Genomic DNA, 25,099 nt, shown 5'->3' on the forward strand with positions numbered 1-25,099 from the left:
CCAATAGGATAAGCGGTTTGGAAAATGGATGGATGGATGGATAATTATTAAATTAACATCTGTGTAATTTAATTTAAGCACTTAAATTAGAAAATTCATTACATTAAAAAAAGAAATAAATGTCTTAATAGCAGAATAAGCTAAATAAAACTTTGAAGCAGATATACTCTCCACACTGGGTGCTACCATCTATATCCAGCTGTGTGCCGTTCCCAAACAGCATCTCCCCACACTGGGTGTTACCATCTATATCCAGCTATGTGCCGTTCCCAAACAGCATCTCCCCACACATGGCCACAGCGCAGTAGTAAGTCCCAGCATCGGAGAGGCTGAGGTTCCCCTTGGGGAGGCTGTAGACGCAGCTCCGTGTAGGAGATCCAGCCTCAGGGCTCTTCTCACACTCATCACTGCTGTTTCCATGGCTGTAAATGACTCCAGGAAGGGATTCTCCTGATCCATGTCTGAACCAGTAAACACTGTGTTCTCCTGCACAGCTCCCAGTCTCTATCGTACACTGCAGGCTCACAGAGTCTCCTGGCTGCAATGTGTCAGACACAGGCTGCTGTACCACAGTCCTGCTGTTGGAGTCTTTACCTGAAAAGCAAAATAGTCATGATGACAGCCCTTTGAGAATAACAATGGAAAATACAGATCCTCAAAAATTGTTCTTACAGATTTTTGGGAACTGAATCGATGTTCTTCTAGCCATCCAAGAAATCAGTAACTTCTTGGAGAACAGCTGACATTCTTCTCTCTTTTTATTGTATTACTGCTTATTAGTATATATCAGGTAACACTATACATTAACTGCACCTACATAATACCTAAATAAAAATTATATGATAATAACAAACATTATAATCATATAATGTCTTGTATTAATGTATGAAGGTAGATGAATATAATTAATTTCAATTCAAAGAAATGAAGTGTGTAAAGTGTACTTTATATTTTCATGATTTTCGTGACTTTACATTTGGTTTATGTTGCCCCTTTTCCACAGGAAGGTATTTATTGTTTTTGCATATTTAGCTCTTGATGTGTTTTGGTATTTTTGAGCATTTTGCTGTAGTACCTGCATAATTTAATTCAAGAGCCGAAGAGCTGTTTGCCCATTACTAGTTTGTCTATCTTTTAACATTAAAGAAAAAGTATACATAGTAAAAGGAATTACTTGGTTTCGTAGTTCCTCCTATTTATTTTCTTATGCACACAAAAGTAAGTTTTTCCGTTCAACCATAGCACTACAGCGAAAAGCAAAACGTCATGGCAAATACAATTATGCTTTATTCCAATACACATTGCTAATTTTTCATTATTATTACATTTATTCAGCATAATATCTTCAAAGGTTTCATGATTTAATTTGCAATCTTCTGGCCTGAAATCTTTTCCTGCTACACTGAAGACTCTCTCAGCGTGTGCAGAGAAAGCTGCAGCCAAAGGGTTGGCATCCTCTGATAAACATGGTTGGTTCAGGTATCGGTGACATTATGTGAACCTTTCATGGCAGGAATAGGGACTAGTTTGACTTTTGATGCAGGAAAAGTGTTTGGGACGTTTCTTAGGTTAGAAACTGCCGTCACTGCAGCCAACACTGACTTTTAAGGAGAGACACTCAGCTCTTCCTATGAGCAGATCCACCATGGTGCACAAAATGACAGTATAATTATTATTTTAGGTGACACTTCAAATGTTGCATTATTTCATTCTTTACAAAACGACATTTTTATAACAATGATGTATAACAATGTTAATGTGTTTATGTATAATTCATATTTAAATTAAAGTTCATATTTTAGTTAAAAGCTACACCTACAGTACGTATATGAACTTGAATTTGAATCCAAACCCTTTTTCGTTCTTCTTCTTTAAATTCAAATATAAATTTCAATGCCACAACCTGTTTTCAACCACAATTCAAATGTAATTCAGATTAACAAAATGAACTGAAATTCAAGTTCATATATGTATTCAAAATCCTGAATTTTAGGATACGTATTTGAGAATTTCATTCTCAAATCAGTTCTGAATGGTGCACATCCCTAGTTCATATGTTAAATCATGCATTTTTTTTTTCAGAGTGAATACACACTGACTGCTCAGATAAATAACGTCAAAAATAATTTTCTTTTGTTGCTTAAGATTTTTGCACAGTCCTATACTGTATATAACAACTCAAACATTTTTTTATGTTATTTGTTTTAAAGAGGCTGCAATGTGTAACATTAACATCTGTATAAAGAGAAGGTTAGGCTTTTGGCTGACAGCAAGCAAAATGCAACAAATTGTATAATAATAATAATAATAATAATAATAATGAATGATTTTTGTTTGATGTTTAGAAAAACATTTATGGAACAAAGCAGACAATAAGGTATCTTTGCTAATTTTATATTGACAAACAACTAAACTGTCAAAATTATTTTGCAGGGAATAATCTTACTGACATTATAATAAAGCAAATATGAAAATAGTTGGAATCTCATTTACCTGTGATTATGACAAAGGTTCCATTCCCGAAGGTGACCTCATGAAGAAACACAGCAGCACAATAATACACTGCAGAATCTGACGGCTCCACGTTAGAAATAGTGAGGTTAAAACTCCCCTCTGCATTCAGTAAGGAGTAACGTTTTATGCTTTTATATTCCTTGTAAAATTCACCAGGTACGTAGAGAAGTGCTTTCGCCATGGGCTGGGGCTTCCGACCAACAGCTTGCTTAAACAAAGTAACAAAAGTTGTTTCTCCTTGACAGAAGCATGTCAGGGTCACACTGTCTCCAAGCTGAACCCTCATCAGGTGACTGGGCTGAACAACATCTGTAGTCAGTGCAGTGTCTGCAAAAACAGAAAAACAAAAAAAATCATAATCAAATAAGACATATAATAGTAATCTAAATAACTATTAACTATGATGCAGATTAAATGGCCAAATTCCACTGATCACATCATACAGATAAATGAAAATATTAAAATCCCAAAATAATTTATATTATAGGGCCTTACTAATGAAAATGAGAAGACCAAAGAGTCTGAACATTTTTGTGCTTCCACTGTTTAGAATAAACTGCTCTGCTGCTAAGTGAGAGATCATGGTCGTGGTCGGGATGAAAGGGCAGGAAACAGAGAGGAAACAGAGAGACACACATCAGGCTGATCTGATTGGCTGTTCACATGGGAACTTAAGTAACAGTGAAAAAGCATTTTAATGTGCACTTACATGACGTTTATTAATTTACTCCTTAACATCCAGTTAAAATGAGAACAATTAGATAAACAGGAGCAGATACTGAGCATATAAAGTTCTTTGTACAGAGTGCTGAGATACTGTGGGAGAGCATTTGCTAATCATCTCTCTCAGACAAGCTCAGCACAGTATGAGTCTGTTATCTATCTGATATTAGACAGTCTCTCATACAGTAATAATAATTGATACTTTATTGGTCCCTGTGGAGAAATTGTCTTAACTTCTCTCTCAACTTGCTCTCTTTTTTTTAGAGTAAACAGAGTAAGTTGTCTGCGAAGGGCAGCCACCCATAGTGATGCCCAGTGAGCTGGGGGTTAAGGGCCTCGCTCAAGGACGCAGAGATGTGCTGTGGCTGGGTTTGAACCAGCGACCATCTTATTACAAGCACACAGGCATTAGATCTTCTAATCACACTTAAAAGGCAGATTAAATGTTCTTTCCACCATGCAAACAGAATGTAAATTGTAGCTTTACTGCTTAGATTTACATTCACACATTTGCATTTAAAACAAGCATTTTAAGTGATGTACATGAGAGTAAATGGTGAATCAGTTTATTTGCCACTCTACACATTACATTGGCGCCCATTATAAGTAACTGTACAGTGACATTGCAGTTCCTCAGTTGCTTTGATGCATTTCTGGAATCACCCTTAACATCTGCAAAACTGTAAGTGCATTTCCCAAAACAATTCGTGCAAACAGCACCACACAGATGGACTGTCTACAAAAAAAGTCATAGAGGCCACCAGCAGCCCGAATACCACACCGTAAGGCCGTATGTTAGGATGCTCTCTATGGCAGAGCGGTAGGAGGCCACCAGCAGCCCGCATACCAGACCGTAAGGCAGCATGTTAGGATGCTCTCTATGGCAGAGCAGTTGAAGGTCCCGATCAAATCCGACAAGTTTCCCCAATAAGCCAGTAACCCCGCTTCATAGAACAGGCCACAGGACTGGTTTTGGTGAGATAGTCCGAGTAGTAGGTAGAAATCAGGATGGAGACTGAGTGTGGGTCTAACAGGTGAGCAGATGTAGGACAGAATGTAGAGCCCTCTGGTGGAGTGCCTGTGCATGACTGAATGTATGGTTTGGGTCTGATGGTCTGAATAGTTGGTAGAAATAGGCACCTTCCTACCTGATGTGGTAGGTCTAGATAAGGGGTCACCAACATGGTGCCCCAAGGATGCCCCCAATGACCACATGAGTTGCCCGTGGACCTGTTCTATAAAATAGCACAACTCACCAGCGAACATCATCTAAAATTTAATTTTGTCCTGTTTCTAATCTATCACATTTGCATTTATATAGATTTGAAATTGAATATAAAAAAGCATTTAAAACATGTTTATCATGCATGAAGTTTAGACATGTTTAGGAGGGCGTTTAAAACTGATATCAAACTTCGTATGGCTCAGTACCCGTGAAGTAGCTCTCCGTTTTAAAAAGGTTGGTGACCCCTGGTCTAGATCTTGCAAGTTTGTTTGTACTGGCTGTGTGAACATACTGTAGCACTGTTAAGAATATGCAACACAGCCTGAGTTGGGGATCTGCTGTATGCATCAGTAATATAATGCTTTGTCCTTTTCTAGGCTGTTCATTAAGACATAAAGCCTGAAAGTTTTCTGAATGGCATTAATGAAATTGAGCACTGCCCCCACCTGCTGGCCAATTTATTAAAACATTGAAATCGCTGTCTGCACAGGCTGACGTGTCATTTAAGTCTGATAATTTTCTATGAGTCAAACGGCAAGAAAATGACAAGAAGTTAAAAACATGGAGTTAGATGAAGGAGAAAAGATTACAAATTTGAAGATTATGAAATCAGGACATGTCAGCTAAGTCAGCCAAGGTGGGTCTTAAACATATGGACGGAAGTATGAGCGCTAAACTTAAACGGGTTCACTTGTAACCGCTGCCACCAAATTTCGTTAAATTGCTGGGGAGGTCCAGATACATGAGACAGGAATAGAAGGATTATTCTTTATTAATATACAGACGAGGGTTACAACCCTCCCTAGGGCAATAGAAGGGGATACCTGCCACGGGACATTCTAAAACGCTTAATGTGAAAATGCGTAACGCAACTTAATGTATTAAAACAGTCACCACAAATCACCAAATTTCTCGCGAATGTATCTGGCCATAAAGACTTACCTGACAAGAAATCAAAACCGAAATGCTAGGAATATGGACTTTAAGCCTTTTCTTTATGGGCGTCAATGGAGGGGAAAACGCTTGACGTAAGATGAAGTCCATATTCCTAGCATTTCGGTTTTGATTTCTTCCCTGGCATGGGTGACGGGTACACCACGTTCCCAAAGCCACGTTAGCCTCGAGCGAACTGCCCGGAGAAACCGCTCACACCAGCGCTGCAACCCGATCTCCTCCCCTTTTAAACACACATTTCTATGGCGTTAAATTAGTGCCAAAAGTCGTGCGCATAAAAACAGAAAATCCATGCTCTCTACGCGCTCGCGATTGCACAGCACTCACTCACTCGCTCGCCGTTAAATTAGGGCCAAAAGTCGAACCACGCGCGTGCGTGTGCTCGAGTGCTGAAAACCCATCCCCTCTACGCGCTCGCGTCTGCACAGCACTCGCTCGCTCGAATTTCCCGCTTCGTCTTACCGTATATAAAAGAATGGGCCAATGTACGGTAAATTGCATTGTGAATAAAATTTCTTAATACAACATCACAAAGCCAATTTAATAAATTCAAATCCTGGGAAGAACGCTCCTCAGATATTAGTTCTCGGGTTAGTGTTAGCAGACTATAGGCGAAACCACCTTAAGTGCTATCTGTTAATGTTTATTAAATTAGCATTAAAATGGAGAGGTTTATAATATCTTTTGTCCTTGTAGCTGCTAAATACACTCATTATTAAAGCCATAAAGTTGTCTGCCTACTACATTGGAATCTCCACTGAGTAAGTGTTTTTGATGGATTTTATTTAACTTTATTATACTCTGGTCCTTAGATCTAATGTCATACTTCTTCACTTATATTGTTTGTGAAAAGGTTTACCACGGTCAAACAGAGCAGCCACTACATCATCATACATGAACAAGCACCTCACAAAACAAAAACATTTCATTTTCATAATTAAAACTTTTGAATGGTAGGCCTAGTGTGTGGATCAGAGACAAGATCTTGACACCTCATTAACTATAATTTGTTCTGTGAACAGCTCAGATACCACCTTCTCGAAAGTCTTCTGCATAAAATAGAAATAGGATTCAGCGCGACTCCACTAAATTTGGATTACCTGGAGTTCCTTTGTCATCAGGAGCTGTATCTTCTGCAGGCCCTGTCTAATCACATTGAAGTACCTCCTGCTATCACCCTGGCTTTGCAAGAGCTCTTTGACCTTGTGAGGGCACATCTGGAACGTCCAGCCCCATGTGTCACACAGGAAGTCGCTGCCACCAATAGACGACCCAAGATTTTGATTGAAGAACAATGTTTGAAAGAAATGCTCCATACTCAACTTCCTGTGCCTTGCATAGCCACACTGATGGGTGTTTCAAGAAGAACAATCTTAAGAAGAATAAAAGAGTATGAGCTCTGTGTTAGGGAACTTGACAATTTGGTTTCTTCTGTCAAGAATGATCTACCAAATGCAGGCTACAGGATAGTCAATGCAGGCTGCAGTCAATGGGCTACAGGGTTCGGTGGAGAAGAGTTGCAGCCTCCATGCATAGGGTTGATTCCATGCGCATCATATAAAGGTTGTCAAGTCTTGGCTGTGTTGTACGCAGAATGTACCAGGGCCTTTGTCTCTAGTACACGTGGACACAAACCACAAGTTGATCCGGTTTGTATTACCAGCAAATTTATTTGGAGTAAACCCTGGGTGGATTGGTGTGAGGTGGTGGTGGGGCTTTGGAGAAGATTTCCTGCCGATCAACACTAGCAACTTATATCTATCTGTCATGGAGGTCTCGGGACTCACAGATATTCAGAGACATGTGGATAGTTTACCAGTGGTTTTCAGCAGGAAATAGTTATTACTACAAATTGTCACCCCCCCCCGCCCCCCACAGAAACTGGATCTGGCTATAGTGGGAAAATCTTTTTTTTTTTTTTTATTTGTGAGAACTTGAAAGCAAAACAAAACTTGGAAAAAATATATGCTCATTCACCAATTTTCTAATCTGGGGTCTAAAGTGGTCAGGCTTGCAAGTGTATTTGGTTATTTGTCTATCCTAGCCTGTTGCAGTGTATATTTCCTGTATATTTTGCATGTAAAAAATGTTGTTTGTTATGTCAGTGCTTAATATTATCATGTAGTCTTCATGAACTTTCTTCATCTTGGCCAGGGACTGCATTTGAAAAGTAGCCACTTGACTAAAATTGGCACATTTTCAGAAATGCCAGCAACAATACTGATAATGAACACCCCTCTAACTGACTCTCAGTTGGTTTAGAAAAAAGACTTTTAAGAGAAAAGAAAGCCTTCCTTTGGTTTTGCATTTTTCTCTTTTTTGTTGGCTGTGCACAATATATTAGAAGAATACCTTACAATTATATTAGTTAAGAAATAACAGATTGCGTATATACAATATTAAGGTGATAACAACAACCCTCACTGTCTCTAGGTGCTGCTTCAGACAGGGCATTCTGCAGCAGGGACACCACCCGTCGTGCAGCATCCAGCAAATCTCCCTATCACAACAGCCCACATAACAGAATAACATTAGTGTATGATTCAGTAGGGCTAGTCCAGGTCTGGAAAGTAGTTGGGCCAGATTTTTAAACCAAGAAATTTAGCTGGGCCAGACATTTTCAGCGGCCCAGTAAGCAACAGGTAATGGCATTTTAAACAAACACAAATCAAGGTACATTATTTTAAAAAACTACAACTGAACAGAATCTGAGAGCAATATTTTTTTTCACTTCTGAAATGAGAAAAATATTTTGGTCGTATCTGACCTAGACGCATCCCAAAGAAAAAAAATGCCTATTAGATGGTAAACAGACATAAAGAAAAAGGGAAAAATCGTCTATAATCATCATCCGCTTATACTGTGGTGATCCATTTCACCCACACAGGCATGATCACCATTAGCGGTTTCCACATTATTGTCGAGGTGACTATTCACTTTACCTCTGCTTTCTCCGACATCTTCCTGATTCTGCCGCCAACAAGGGGCTCATAGGGTGGAGACTGAGGGTGTTAAACAGACCAATCTTTTGTCACTGAATGCAACAAATAATGTATTTATCTGTCAAAAGTCCAGCACCAGGAAAAGCAACAGAGTGACAGTAGAAACTGTAATAATAATGGAAGTGCGCCGCCCTACAGGGAAGGAGGAGTGATGGGAGTCCCGGTGGTGGCTAAGCGCGCGTGGGGAGAGGCGTCGTACTGTGAGGCTTCATGAACTTCCGATGGGGCAGTGCTGTCATACAGCGGGGAGCCTGAGAGGGGCACTGTGGCCGGGTGCGAGAGCCCTGGGTAATGAGTTGTAGAGCTGCGCAGTGTCACGATCGGGTACAAGCAGGCAGGCGATCGTGCGGGCAAGGCGTGCAAGGAGCAAGCGGACAGGCAAAAACGGGAGTTTAATTAGGAAGCGCGGACGGGGAAACATCTCACGCATACAAACATCAATGACAGACACTGGACTCAGGTAAGACACGGACTGAAATACACAGGACTGAGCAAATTAACTAGATACAGCTGGGTACAAATCGGGAGAAAACACGTGGGTAATCAGGGGGCGTGGCACACAGGAGGAGCGGACGAGCCGGGCATGACACGCAGGAACTGAGAGCCCAAGCTGTTGGACATTCCACTGGACTAGGAGACTGGGGTGAGTGAGGAGGAGCTCATTGACCACAAACTGGGATACTGGCTGTGTGTGAGCAATGGGGTGGAGATTAAGGAAAGACGTTAAATCAGCATGCAGTGTTGCCTGGAAACAACAACAAATATACTAGTGTCACTGTACTAAAACAATATCAAAATAATGCCTATTTTTTATTCATTTTACTTGTAGAGTGCAAAGTACAAAGGAAAACAAAGAGTAACTATGGCGAAATAAATCAAAGCATGTCCCAGAATGATGGGCCTGAATGGATCAGGACAGAAGAAGGCGAAAGTCCTGTTAACGAGGTGAGACGATGCAGACACAGGCCAGGATGTGGGTATAGGCGAGAACAAGAGGGAAGACGGGGGCCCGAGACTCAGCATGGGGACAGGTGGGGGAGGGGAGGCACGGGCTCACCTGGAGCTGCTCCCGGAGGTGCCGCTATGACTCATGGGTAACATGCCGGAATGGGACGGCACCTGTAGGCTGGACCAGTTGTCATGGGAGGGCAACATGGACAGACAGGTATACGAGCTGTCTGAATAAGCAGCTGCAAGTATAAAACAATAAATGAAGCAGGTATGTGGTGGGCAGTGTTACAGCGTCCTTAATATGGTCAATACAGAAAAGGCATGTTATCATGTTATGTATATACTGCCTCCAGTTACTTAATGCCTAACTTTAATACATTGATTGATTTGTTCACTGCTGCAGCCTGTGTCAACTTTCCTTTCAGACAGATGTAAAGTCCATTCTGTTTTTGTTCTGTGTAGTTTTTTTTTAACAGCATATGGCTGAATTCTGTTAAACCTCAGACTGAAGAAAATTGTGTTAATTGAAAAGCAAATATCAAAAACTCAGTCTGCAGGAATGTTTTTCTAAATATTTCTGTGGACTTTTGGAAATTTCACGAAATTCCATTGCTCCATTACATAAACACTGAGTGAGATTTCATTCCCATTACTGCAACGTATGAAGAGGATTATGACTTATTACTTTAGGTTATCGGACTGAGTGAGTTTTGGAAATTTGCTCTTCGATAACTGAAGCAGTGCTGTGAATGCAGAGGTTATATGCGTCGCATATCAACAGAACTGTATGTTTATGTCTTGTCTTAATTATTTTGATTAAATGTCTAACTATTCCCAATATGTGTGAACATACTTGGCCAAATAAAGCTGATTCTGATTCAGTCAGAGGGTAATCGTCGGTGTGCTGTACTATCGTGGTGACCCACACAGAGAGCTTAGGACCATGATTTCAGTGTGTGCTTGTGTGAGGGGACAGGCAGGGCGGCGGCTCACTGGGTGATGCACTCCTGTGGGTATAGGGGCTGGGATAGGGGGCGGAGCAGTTACTCCTCAAGGAGGAGTAACAGTCACAGCCGTGGGGGGAGGAGAGGGAGAGGGTGCTCCCAAACTGGGGGTGTGGGTTTGATGAAGAGCAGAGAGACCCTGAGCCTGGGATGAACCAGCTGCCTACTGAAACGAAAGCGGATAAAGACAGAAACTAGAACCTGAAACTAAACAACACAAACAACAATATCAAGTTATATTCAATCATTAAACCGTTATATATTTAATCTAAACAATAGTAATAAATATCGTTCCGATTCAAAATATCATTTACGGGTGAATCTTATGACTTGCATTGGGAAACAGGAAACGGGCCAAGCTGCAGGGCCAGTTCAAAGGCATAGTGCGAGGCGCCCAGAAAGGGGGCGAGGTCTGGGCGGAGTCAGCTAAAGAAGAAAAAGGCCTGACCTTTTTCTGGATGCTGTGGACTGTGTTTGTGTGTGAGCTGCAGCTGCATGTTCCTTACATTTTTTTTATTAACACCAGCACCGTGAGGTTTGGCCTGGACTGGGTCCTGTCCTGCACGGTTGAAGACATGTTGACTGATGGTCAGCCCGTGTTCTGTTGGATCCCACAGAAAGGAAATGGGAATCCCGTTTGGATCGGATGCTGACAGTTGAAAAAAAACTCATGTCTGTGTGTTATGAAAGAATATCAATAAATGTTTCCGAAAGGGGATGACTCATTTGGTAATTATTTACGGCTTATGTTATGGCTGAGAAATTTACAGTCTTTACTAAAGTCTGACTTCTTTCGAGTCACCTTTAATATAGATTGGACACTCTCTATGCTATGTACAATACTTATATAGATGGTACATGTTTACTTGCTTGCACAGATGGTTGATTAGGTAATTAGTGTAAGTGTGTGTGTGTGTGTGTGTGTGTCCAATCGCATGTATGTCCAAGGTCCATAGTAAGTAATATACACTGATCAAGAGATGCCTGAAAGTGGATGAAAGAGGACATTAGTGGGTGTATCACTTAGTGTAACGGGTGCAGGAAAATGAGCAGGACTGCAAGCCATATAATGACCCACTGTCCTTATCTAGCTCTTAATACAGTATGCATACAGTGATGTATCTACAATGGACAGCTACTATAAGCAGATAGCACAGTACAGGTGCTTAATCTGTATGCTATTTCCATCCATCCATTGTCCAAACCGCTTATCCTACTGGGTCACAGGGGGTCCGGAGTCTATCCCGGAATCAATGGGCACGAGGCAGGGAAGAACCCAGGATGGGGGGCCAGCCCATCACAGCTCACACTCACACACCATTCACTCACACATGCACACCTACGGTAAATTTAGCTACTCCAATTAGCCTCAGCATGTTTTTGGACTGTGGGGGGAAACCGGAGGAAACTAGCAGCTTTGTGTGGTAATTGTTTGTATTAAAAATACATTGGATCAAGTCAAATTATTTTTATGAAGAATTAACATCTAAAAGCTGCTAGTAGACCGTGGGAAAATAATTTTTCTATTTTCTTGCTGCCATCTCGTGGCCAAAAGTAGGTATTGCAATTTCCATCATATGTAAGAGGGCCTGCCCATCAGAGTAATGTACATCCTGTGACATGTATTGACTATCAAGACAAACTGAAACACGGTGTATTAGGCTGTCAATGAGTACTGGACTAGGGTGAAAAACTGCCTGATAATCTACCTATTAACTAGAAGAGTACAAACTGGAGACGGATCCCCTAATACAGAGGGATTAACGTCTGTGCCACATCCAGAACCATTCAGTGTAGGAGTCTGGTGGTTCTACTGGATACTGACAAGTACCCAGCCCCTTTGTTCCCTCTGATAATCATCAGTCCTCCTCTGAATGCCTTCACCACTCTATTCCTGAATAGGTACACATTTAAATATGCTAGCAAGATCAAGGTATTGGGATAACTGTTAGGTTCGCTGTTCAGAGAGTTGCAGTGAAAACCATCATACACAGTGGCCCTTTCTGGATAAGATTACCTCCCTCTGATCTAACAGGTCAAGATCAAAGCAAGGTGCATTGCAATGTCTGACACCCAGCACACTACAGCATATAAAATACAGGTATCCATCGCCTTCCGCATTTGGAACCAGGACCACTTGTTGCAAGTCAATTTGGGCGTATCTCAAGTTATACGAGAGAGGCAAGACATTAAGGACAGTATACACAGTACTGAAATAATAATGTACATATTAAACCACAGCACTTAATAAACAGATACTGCACTTACATTTCACAAAAAAAAAATAAAGCACAGATTGCACTAAGAAATCAAAAGATGCATGTGCTAGCAAACAGTGGGAGCTGAGGAAGAAGCAGTGGTGAAATACTTTATTGTACAGTACAGTAAGTTTCTTTTTATAGAATGAAATAGCATACAGGGGGCGGCATGGTGGTGCAGTGGTTAGCACTGTTGCCTCACACCTCTGGGACCCGGGTTCGAGTCTCTGCCTGGGTCACATGGGTGTGGAGTTTGCATGTTCTCCCCATGTCGTCGTGGGGTTTCCTCCCGCAGTCCAAGAATATGCTGAGAATATGCTGAGGCTAACTGGAGTTACTAAATTGCCCGTAGGTATGCATGTATGAGTGAATAGTGTGTGAGTGTGCCCTGTGATGGGCTGGCTCCCCATCCTGGGTTGTTCCCTGCCTCGTGCCCATTGCTTCCGGGATAGGCTCCAGACCCCCCACGACCCAGTAGGATAAGCGGTTTGGACAATGGATGGATGGATGGAAATAGCATACAGATCTTATAAGCACCTGTACTGTGCTATCTGCTCATAGTAGCTGTCCATTGTAGATACATCACTGTATGCATACTGTATTAAGAGCTAGACAAGGGTCATTATATGGCTTGCAGTCCTGCTCATTTTCCTGCACGCGTTACACTAAGTGATACACCCACTAATGTCCTCTTTTATCCACTTTCGGGCATCTCTTGATCAGTGTATATTATTTACTATGGACCTTGGACATACATGCGATTGAACACACACACACACTTACACTAATTACCTAATCATCCATCTGTGCAAGCAGGTAAACATTTACCATCTATGTAAGTATTGCACATTGCATAGAGAGTGTCCAATCTATATTAAAGGTGACTCAAAAGAAGTCAGACTTCAGTAAAGACTGTAAATTGGCAGCCATAACATAAGCCGTAAATAATTACCAAATGAGTCATCCCCTTTCGGAAACATTTATTGATATTCTTTCATAACACACAGACATGAGTTTTTTTTCAACTGTCAGCATCCTTCTCGATTGTCAGAAGCTCTGCGCTAGAGGGAGGTTTACTGGTCTTATACTCTTCTGGCACCTTGTGTGATTCCTGACTTGGGACATCAGTTTGGCTCCTTCTGTATGTGGTTTACATTGTATTTGTTCTTTAAAGTTGCCCCTTCAGAATTAGACAGTGTAACCAGCTTGCCACATATTGCCTGGATGACATAAGGTCCGGTAAAATCCGGTTCCGTTCTTCCTCCTTTCCGTCCCCGCTTCCTCATGTTGAACAGAAGCGCCTCATCTCCAACATGATAAACTGTGTTTTGGTACCTCTTTTGTATTCGTTTACCACATGCCTGCTTCTGTTTTTCCTGTGACTAGGAGATGTTTTCAGCTGTTGTTGCTTATTGTTTCAACTACTTTATTTTTTTCATCAAAAAACGTGCCGTAGCTTTTCTCATCGGGAAGAATAATTGTGGAAAGCTGAAGTGGAAAAACATTCATAGCAAATTATTATTATTCACAGATCATTATAAAGAGTCATTTTCTAAAAGCATTAAGAACAATGTAATTTGCTGTTTCAAGATATGTTTTTAAATAACTACTTGTCAGTCATAAGAAACTCTTCAACACACATGATCCGATCTTGCCACAAATCATTTTTAATCTCACTTTTGTTGCCAGCAGTTCAGACATTAATGGCTGTGTGTTGAGTTATTTTGAGGGGACATCAAATTTACACCATTATACAAGCTGTACACTGATTACTTTACATTCTATCAGAGTTTCATATCTTTAACGTTGTCCCTTGAAAAGATATAATAAAATATTTACAAAAATGTGTGGGGTGTACTCACTTTTGTGAGATACTGTATATTAAGGGATTGATTGTCAATAATATCAGTAATTCCTGATGTAATGTTAAAAGAATAGAGCCTGTCTCACACAGTTCTAAAACAACCTCAAAAACAGACTTACCATTTTATGTCATCATTCGTTTTCTCATCCAGGCCATTGGTTTGGGGATGATATGCAGCAGTGATCAACGGCAGAACAGGGGCTCTGAACGCAGTATGGATTAAAAAGGAATTAACCATCTCTCTCAATATAAAATTAGGATCATTTATTCTCTACAGAGGCCCCCATAGAATAGTGCATCCATCCCCTCACTCATGTTTAGACAGACGTAAGGCAACAGGCCAATGACATTCAGAACAGCAACAACATCAACAATTGTACAGCTAGTTTTAAAATTTAATAAAAAAGACAAACCAATTAGGTAATATTAATGAAATTATTAAAATGTGCAGATTAATAGTCAGAAATAATTTGCGATTTTAAGAGCGGAAAGGATACATTAAAACTCAATTACATTTATCCCTTAATAATAAAAAAAAGGTTTTTGAATTTTACATCATGATAAATGAGAACTATATGTGATTACTAATTACTGTTGACTAATTTCCTGTCTGGACGTTTCCCTCCTCATTGTTAAAAGTCATTATATGTCTGGGTGCCAGTCAGTGGAAGCACACAGACATGTTGGCCAGCTGTCATATTCATTCAGCACCAGCCCATCAAGTAGAGAATTCAGCACCACGGACAGTGACCTGTGTTACAATGACATCAGGTCATTGGCTCTAAATATTTTTCTAGAAATAACTAAATGGCTCTATTGTAGAAATTTCCAGCCAGAGTCTTGTGGTGCGTTCGTTTTTCTCTCGGAACTTGGAAATTCCAAATTGGGTGACATCACATCCAACAATCTCCCGTTCAAGCTAGCACAACTCGGAACAAACATGGCTGCCTCCATGAATACGCTGCTGTGTTGTTGCTTTATATTTTAGCAGTTATGGAGTAAGATTATTATTTCAGACAAATAAACAAGAAACAGGAACTAGTCAAACCACATTAAAAGCTTTATAAAGTATTTTAGTACATTCATAGCGATATTCTTTTTTCGAGAGGCAAACAAACTACAAACAAACCAAAAACACTAACAAGTCTGGTAAAAATCTGATATTGCATGTTAGGATACTGTTTACGGTCACAATATGGTATTCTCTAAATCGAACACGTGCAATTACATTAATAATTACTAATAATTATAAATAATAATAATAATAAATGGGCGGTATGGTCGTGCACTGGTTAGCACTGTTGCCTCACACCTCTGGGACCCAGGTTCAAATCTCCGCCTGGGTCACATGTGTGTGGAGTTTGCATGTTCTCCCCATGTCGTCGTGGGGTTTCCTCCGGGTACTCCGGTTCCCCCCCACAGTCCAAAAACATGCTGAGGCTAATTGGACTTGCTAAATTGCCCGTAGGAATGCATGTGAGAGTGCATGGTGTGTGTGAGTGTGCCCTGCGATGGGCTGGCCCCCCATCCTGGGTTGTTCCCAGCCTCGTGCCCATTGCTTCCGGGATAGGCTCCGGACCCCCCGTGACCCAGTAGGATAAGCAGTTTGGAAAATGGATGGATGGGATAATAATAAATTTAACAAAATAAACATTTTTAAGGATTTGTAAAATAGAATTAATGTTGAGTGTGTAAGCCGCCATGTTGAAATTACGTCACAGGGGCAACTCGGACAAGAAGATTCTGTCAGACATTAACGTCATAAAAGAGGCGTTTCTAATGGGAAGTGATGTTTTTCGTGACGTTTTTGTCCGAGTTGGAGTGAAATAATCAAACGCAGCATGTGTTCCTATTTGAAGAGAATATTCTATTTTTATTCTAAGGAACTACAGAAAATCAGCTCTGCATGTGATCTCCCCTTTACTGCTCGAGCAGGGCACACGCACATCAACAAGTGTCAAGGCAGCAAGTGCATGCAAACAACTTCTCAGGACGGTTACAGTATAGGACCTTCAGAAAGAGCCAGACTGCGGCGTCATTCAGAGATTCCATTGTCTAAGGCTTGCACTAAAACATTACAGCATATTTAAACAAAGTAGCATGGCACCTGTGTCAGAATCCCTCCCTGCCTTGTTCTGTTCTCTCTTTGTTGTCCCCATTTAGCCAGCACATGTCACTGGCCATCCTGACTCCTCTTTTGATTGTGGGTTTTAAGGATATCAGTGGGTCTGTGTTTTCATAATTGTCCCCCAGGCCACCATGCTGCTCAGCCCTTGATTCCAACTACAGTTGCAATCAGGTGGTTCTCAATCTACTAGGACTGTATAACAGGATTGGCCACCTGTTCTACCTTTACTCGTTCAGCCGCATTCATGAGTCTGGCCTATAGGTTATTCAAATTTTGTCCTGCCAAATTTACCGGACAGGAGGTGGACACTGCAAATGAATGTGTGAATACTCCAATACCTACATCTTTACAAGTTACCTGAAGTGGTTTGGTAAATGATTGTGAGGTTGGAAGTCCTTCTTGATGTCTGTTTGCAGCTCATCCACCAGCAACTGCACGAGTTGTCGCTCCCAGAGGGAATCCCACTCTCGGTCCGCTGGAGGGTCCATCTCACTGTAGCTGGAGTATGTTTCCATCAGTCACTTGGTGTGGGGCTCACAGAATTTACCAGGCTCCTGTTTAATCTGACGCACCTTAGTCCAGTCCATGCATCTGGGGAACTTCTCTGAAAATCTCTGGCAGATTCTTTGCAGCTATACTTGATATTGGGTACTTGCCGCAACTAAGTAATGGGTTGTTGAATCAAAGTCCCGTTCCATGTCAAAAATAACCCCATTTTAGGGTTTTGTTAAACAACTGGTCTAATTTGGATGCAGAGGTTCTGCACGGAAGGCCCAGTCTCTGAAGGGCTGTGGCATAGCGAGGCCTGTTCTGCCTGGAATCCGGCAGGTCACTGGCAACATCCCCCAACTCCTTCATCTATAAGGTCGGGAAACCAGAACGTTTACTCCCCCTTATGGATAAGGACATACCAACGTTGGGGCAACTCCTGCTGCCTGAGTCTTCAACCAAGTCCAAAACAAAAGTATACAATGTTAGGAAGGGTAATTCAATGGTATGAGACTGAAACTAGAAACTGTAAATCGGATGGAGTTAAATAGCAATACTGTGGAAGAGGCATGGGAATTTTTTAAAAGCACATTGTTGCAAGTGCAAAAGAACTTCATACCCGTTTCCAGAAAAACTAAATCTAGGAAACTGCAACCAAGCTGGTGTCATGACCTGCTTGTACGATCCTCGTGTGTGCCACGCCCCCTCATTAACCATGTGTGCTGCCCCGATTGTAACCAGCTGTTTTCTGTCAGTTTGAGTAGTCCTGTGTATTTAGTCCACATTCAAGTCTGTTTCCCCAGTCCTGTCATTGAAATCTCTCGCTGTTGGTACCTGTTTTCATCAATAAACCCTCATTCCCGACTCTCCGTTTCCCGGATCCTTGATTCCTCGCTTCCTGCCTGTTCGTCCAGCACGCGATGTCGCAGGTGGTTTACTACGAAAATTAAGAATAAAGTCAGGAGCAAAAGGGCTTTCTTCCACAAATGGAAATTAACTAATGATTTCAAAATAAAGCAGGAGTATCTAAGTCTACAGGTTTAGTTAATAACAGTTATAAGGATGACGTTAAAAGTTTCTTCCAATATTTTAACTCCGAAAGAGCTCTAAAAGCTGAAAATCACTCATTTGCAGGATAGTAAGGGCCTTATAATTGAAAATGAAATTGATATAAATGAGTTTAATGATTATTTTACAATGGCTGTTCACAGTAGAATAGCTTACCACCATTTAGTACAAATACAACGATGTCTATGACCAATATATGTATAACTGAGGCTGATGTGGTACAAAGCCTAGCTAAGCTCAAAATAAATAAATCGCAAGGCCCTGATGGCATCTTATCTATAGTTTTAAAAGAGATGAGGGGTATTATTAGCCAACCTTTAACTTTACTATTCCAGAAATCATTATCTGCTGGTGTGGTATCTTCTGATTGATGTTAGATCATGTCTCATGTCCAGAGAGGCTACAACAGGATCTGGATTTAATTAGCGACTGGGCTCATACGTGGCAGATGAAATTTAACATAGATAAATATAAGGTAATCCATGCAGGGAGCAGAAATATAGTAAATATAGTAAAGTACAGATATTTTATGGGTTCCACTGAAATAAAGGTAGCTGATTACGAGAAAGATCTCGGTGTGTATGTTGATACTTCCATGTCCCACTCTTGCCAGTGTGGGGAAGCATTAAAAAAAGGCAAAAGGATGTTGGATTAAACTCCACACACCTAGAGATGTAAGTCAAGAGAAGTGATGCTACGATTATATAATTCCTTGGTAAGATCCCACCTAGAATACTGTGTGCAGGTTTGGTCACCATACCTTCAGAAGGACATTGCTGCCTTGGAAAAGGTGCAACGTAGGATGATTAGAATGATTCCTGCACTTAGAGGAATGTCTTATGAGGAGAGGTTCGCTGAGCTGAATCTGTTTAGCCTCAAGCAAAGGAGACTATGGGGGGACATGATCCAGGTATATAAGATTCTAACAGGTCGGGATGCTGTTCAGCCAAATGACCATTTCAATATTAATTTAAAATACTAGAACTCGTGGCCATAGTGGAAATTAGCTGGAGAACATTTAAAAATGAATCTGAGGAAGCACTTCAATTCAATTCAATTTTATTTATATAGCGCTTTTAACGACATGCATTGTCACAAAGCACTTTACATTTAACCGGCCAGAACCCCACCAAGCAAGCCTGAGGCGACAGTGGCAAGGAAACTCCCTCTAGCAGGAAGAAACCTTGAGTGGAACCTAGACTCAGAAGGGGACCCCATCCTCCTCTGGGCGACCAAGGAGCATGAAACTGCATTTACATTGACATTCATTAGAGTTCATATAGTTATAAAGTCCCAGTTGGTTTCATGTAGTTATATCCAGGAGTCCAGGTGCGGGTTCACACGGTGTAGTCGGCTCGGTATCAGCTCGAAAAAGAGAAGATGGAGAAGAGTTATTGCCCTACACCTAACCGGCAGGACTAAAGCAACTATGACAGCCTGCCTAAAAGAGTGACCTGGAAGGAAGCACAGGCATGAGGGTTTACAGAGGTTTTGGCGTCAAGCCACCTCCCATCCACAGCTTAAGTGATCGGCGAGAGTGGCAGGACGACAGCACCAATCCCCCCTTTCCCCTTCAATCTCAAATAACTATGAACCTCCAGATTTCCCATTCACCTTAGAAAAGAAGATTTAACTATCCAAAAGACTGGCGAAAGAGGTACATCTTAAGCCTTGACTTAAAAGCAGAGATTGTGTCTGAGTTCCGAACACTAATAGGAAGTTTATTCCATAGCTGTGGTGCTTTATGAGCAAATGCTCTTCCCCCAAAGGTAATGTTCTTTATTCTGGGTACGGATAGAATACCTCCATCTCGTCATCTAAGTGTATGATTCGGAACGCAAATGAGGTCACTCACATACTGCGGTGCAAGACCATTTACAGCTTTATAGGTTAAGAGCAGTGTTTTGTAGTCAACACGAAATCTAACTGGCAGCCAGTGCAGTGAAGATAAAATTGGGGTAATATGATTATATGTTTTAGTTTAACTATTGCTAGTAGCGGTTCAATCAATGCTGGGAGCATCGCTGAATAATTTTGATGGAACAGGGTCTAGCATACAAGTAGATGAATTTGAAGATAAAATTAAGTACATCAGTTCTGACTGGTTAACCAATATTCAATATTCAAAATGTTCTGTTTAATTGAGCATATTTTTGGTCAAAAAGTTTCATAAAGTCGTCACTGGAAAATAACCAGTGGTCTGGTTATTAGTCAGCTTGGACACCATAGTAAATAGGAATCTAGGATTATTTTTGTTTATTTCAATTAGTTCTGATAGATACTAGATGATTTGGCGGCACTAAGAGCCTTTTTGTAGCTACCCATAGCCTCTTTCCATGCTAGTTCGAACACCACTAGTTTAGTATGATGCCACTTACATTCTGTAAGGACATAAAACTTATAGGTCCTGCAGGCCCCAACTCTGATCAGCGTGCATCAGTCTATTTCAGAGCTCTGCTGGCCCAGGCAAGACTGGACTCAACTCGTCAAACCACCCCTTTTAAGGAAGGCAAAGGCCTGCCGGCTCCTGAGAGACTGGATAGGAATAACTGGAGCAGCACAGAAAAAGCAAGACCTTTCACCCCCGGAGTGACCAGAGTTCCACAATCAATCCACAGCAACAACAGCTGTCAGCCTCCAGACACAGACACCTTTTCCACTATAAACAGGATAACTCAGCACACATAGATGTTAGGGACAAATACACGCATGTTTGGTCTCGTTTGAATAGGCATGAGACGAGGAGTATTATACTCTCAGATTTAAGGCAGTATAGCTTTTCCTAAGAGAAATACAGAAACTTCGGCTCAACCCACCAAACTGAGAGAGATTCTCTCATGGTAGAACAAGGGAATTACAACCACCCCCTAAAGTGATCTGATTGGCTGGGGACTTGAGAACCAAGGTCAGCAATGCCCCTAAAATTAACCATTGACCGAAATTAGTCAGTCTTCAGAAACATGCCATCACCTGGTCTGGATACTTAAGGAAGGGCTTCAGAAGTAGTCGGGGAGTCACTCTGTAATCAGAGCTCCCGCAGAGAACTGGGTGAAAGTCTATCTGTAGTCAGATACTTTCCACAGAACTTTGTTCACTCTCAGCTGAGGAATGTGATTGTTTAATATTGTATTTGTCCAAATGTATTTACAAGTATGTGTCCACATGTCAATAATTGTATATTGTAGTATTTTTAATAAATGTTGTTTCGATTACTTTATGACTGTCTGATTTGCTAACTTCTTCATAAACTTTCCAGATTGGACTTCTATCCTTATTAGGACTATGGTGGTAAATACTATCTTGCAGCCTCTGGGTTAAATCCCATTTATTTATCCGGGTCCCAAACTTGACTGCCCAAGTTAAGTTAGGTGGATACCAAAACTACACCTCTGGAGTTCGCACACGCTGATGACAGGTACCGGTCTACCCTCTGAGGGGCGTACACACTATGTTCCTAGGCACCGGGCATAGTCCCTGAGACGCTCACATGGTAAGACAATGGGTGGCATCGGCGGAGGCCCAAAGTAAACCTCGTACAACCTTTTTTATTTTTAACTGAGCAATTTTCTCTAGTGGAATTAAGCATAGATGCTAAATAATCCGTAATGCTATCAAGTTCAGCAGAATTCGACATTAGTTTGGTTGAAAACGATAGCTCAGGGAGGTTATCGATAAAGTTACTTGCTGTATTTGACGTGATTGTACGTTTGGCATATAGAAGCGAGTCGGGGGGCTAATATTTTGAGCAAGGGAAATATTGAACGCAATAAGATGATGGTCAGAGATAATACTGGACTGAGGCAGTAGAGTTGAATACATGATATGAAGACAACTGGATCACAACTGGATCACGGGGGAATCATAAGCAGGGAAGAACACACAGGCAAACAGCAGCAGCAACATTAAAGGCAGGACTGAGAAGCACATTTATACAAGGCTAAGCAGGGAGCAAACTAGAGGCACCTGAAATGAGTAACACAAGGGCAGGAAGGAGAGGTAAAACAAACGCGGAACAGGCATGGCACGTTATACCACACTAGGGAGGAAACGGGAGGTTCAGGAGGGCAGGGTGTGGCAGGGATCCGTTTCAAAATTTAATTTTGGCTTGTACAAACCTTGGTAAAAGCTGCAAAAGATCGATCAACCACTTTCTGAGCTATTGTCTTAACAAACAAAGCATCTGTTGGGGTGGCGGTGTCTGGGGAATACCATGTGTAATACACCTTGTGAAGATTTATATGTAAAACAAAATATTTTTTGATTCTATCACACATATAGAAATTATCCATCCATCCATTTTCCAAACCGCTTATCCTATTGGGTCGCGGGGGGTCCGGAGCCTATCCCAGAATCAATGGGCACGAGGCAGGGAACAACCCAGGATGGGGGGCCAGCCCATCGCAGGGCACACTCACACACCATCCACTCACACACACACACCTACGGGCAATTCAGCAACTCCAATTAGCCCCAGCATGTTTTTGGACTGTGGGGGGAAACCGGAGTACCCAGAGGAAACCCCACAACGACATGGGGAGAACATGCAAACTCCACACACATGTGACCCAGGCGGAGACACGAACCCGGGTCCCAGAGGTGTGAGGCGACAGTGCTAACCACTGCACCACCATGCCGCCCCTTATAGAAATTATTCTAGGTTTAAATAGTAATTTAGCTGAGTAACTAGGCTGAAATTCTAGATAGTTGCAATTTTAAGAATTATTACTATTATTCACAGCTTTTAAGCATGCAGTTGGATGACGGATGGATGGATATTCAGCCACCAGAAATGCCAATTGTTGTTAAGAGGATCAAAGTCTGCAAAGTAGTATGCAGGGTTTAAGGCCAGAACACAGCATACTCTCCGACAGAAAGCATAAAGTTCACTGGGGGAATTTCTGTGGCCACTGCCTGAACAGCATGTGTGGAGAATGTTTATGAGGGTCGAGCCATGCAGAGCTGCTGGCCCTGGCATGTAATGATGAATCACAAATCAGTTAAAAATCGGTGCAAATGCATGAAGATTTAAACCGGCTGATGTGGAAAATGAATCACTATTGTAGGAGTACTTCACAGTACTTTAACAGAAAAACTGGTGTAATATTACATTTGATTTCACAATGTGAGTTTGACGTCAGATGTCACTGCGTATCACGTCGACATCGTACGTCAGTTTTTGGTTTTGAGCGAACGCGAGATGATGAATGAATTTGAAACTGAGGACGGCACAGTGGTTAGTGCTGGCTTCGGTCCAGGGCCCTTTCTGTGTGGAGTTCGCATGCTCTCCCCGTTTTCGCCGGGGACTCCAGGTTCCTCCCACGGTCCAAAAGCATGCAGGATAGGTTGACTGGTGAGTCTAAATTGGCCCTGTAGTTGTGTGAGTGTGTGCGACCTGCGGTGTGTAGGTGACTGCCTGGGCTTGGTTCCTGTCTGCGCCCCTTGTTCCCGGGATAGGCTCCGGTCTCCCCCGCGATCCCAGTTGGGATTAAGTGGTTTCAGAAAATGGATGGATGGACGCACCGCCCGATCTTCAATTGGCGGTGTGGCAGCATATTAGCTTTCCGGTAATCACAAACGAGGAGGAAACAGCGAGAAAAGCACAGACAAGACATAAACTGCATGCAAACATTGTAATAGACTGATAACATACACAAACAGGTCCACTGGCACCACCGTGAGCTGAGTGAAGATTATTAAAAGGGCAAAGCACGCTAAAAAGCTGCACATGCAAACCTTAGCTTATTTATTTGATTTATTTTTTTTTATTTACTTATTTTGATTTGGGATTTTTTTCAACAGTATTTTATTCAAATTCAGTTGCACTGTTCACAACAGTGTCAACAGTTCAGAAAGATAAATATAAGAATATTTTTGAATATATTTGTCTGCAGCTCATTCTGCAAAAAATGAGAAAATTGTATCGTGAACTCAGAATCGTGAATCGTATCAAATGGTGAGTTGAATGTATCGTTACATCCCTAGTTCTTACAGTAGTACTATGGTATGGTGGAGCCACATGACAGGAAGGCAGTACATTGCGAAGTCTGTTAAGAACATCATTCGCACTGAACTGCCCTCCATTGACCAGCTGTACTTTAACTGCCACAGTAACAAGGTTCAGTCTATAATCCAGGACTCTGACCACCATCCACAAACACTGACTAGCAGATTCATGAACAGCTTCATTCGCCAAACAATTCAAACCTGCAGCTTTTGCATCCCCTGTAACAGTCATTTCCACGGCAGCTGCACTGTACAGCTGTTACTGCACTTTATCCACCACTGACCACGTATCATCCAGTTTTGTCCTGCTTTGTATCGCACTGTTTCTGCACCATGTTGTCTTGTACTCCCTTGTGTTGTTATGCACCATCTGTGTTGTTCTGAGCAGTGCCATGATGCAATATTACAAAAAGATCTTGAGGAAATGCAGAGTTCTGGAGGAGATTCTCACAGATCATGGCATGTGTTTATACTGAAGAAACTGTACAAATTGCTAGACATAAAACACAGGACTGGCAACTGTGGTACGTTTTAACACCTTGATAAAAAACTTAAAATCCATAGTAAGTAGGACAACCTCATAGAACCTTTACTAGTCATTGTTCAGAAGATTAACACGGATTAAAAACCATTACTATGAAAGCACGCTAATCAGTTAAGTTGATTATGTGGAGAGAGAGAAAAAAAACTGTCTTTGAAAAAGATCAACCATAGAACGAAGCTGCAGCATTGACACCCCCTAGTGGTGATTTGAAGATAGTTCTGTCTGTAGCAGCTAAGCAGTAGATTTGGCGTCAGGTGCCATGACAAACTCAGTGCTGCTCGGTTTGAACGGCAGAAGCACAAAAATAAAGGGGGCATCTACTGCACGCCCCCCACCCTTGAAAATGGTACAAATTATCATGCAACAGTTTTC

The 25,099-nt window shown here is 41.6% G+C and overlaps 1 long non-coding RNA gene across 1 annotated transcript; it reads right to left on the reverse strand.

The window, feature by feature from the left end:
* Positions 1–496: 496 nt before the first annotated feature.
* Positions 497–3,071, reverse strand: LOC125727660 (uncharacterized). Its single transcript, XR_007388817.1, has 3 exons — positions 3,010–3,071; positions 2,494–2,841; positions 497–594 (listed from the first exon to the last, which is right to left on the reverse strand). It is a non-coding gene; the product is annotated as an uncharacterized LOC125727660 (long non-coding RNA).
* Positions 3,072–25,099: the final 22,028 nt, after the last annotated feature.

Source organism: Brienomyrus brachyistius, unplaced genomic scaffold, assembly GCF_023856365.1.
Source record: "Brienomyrus brachyistius isolate T26 unplaced genomic scaffold, BBRACH_0.4 scaffold108, whole genome shotgun sequence".
Classification (NCBI taxonomy): domain Eukaryota; kingdom Metazoa; phylum Chordata; class Actinopteri; order Osteoglossiformes; family Mormyridae; genus Brienomyrus; species Brienomyrus brachyistius.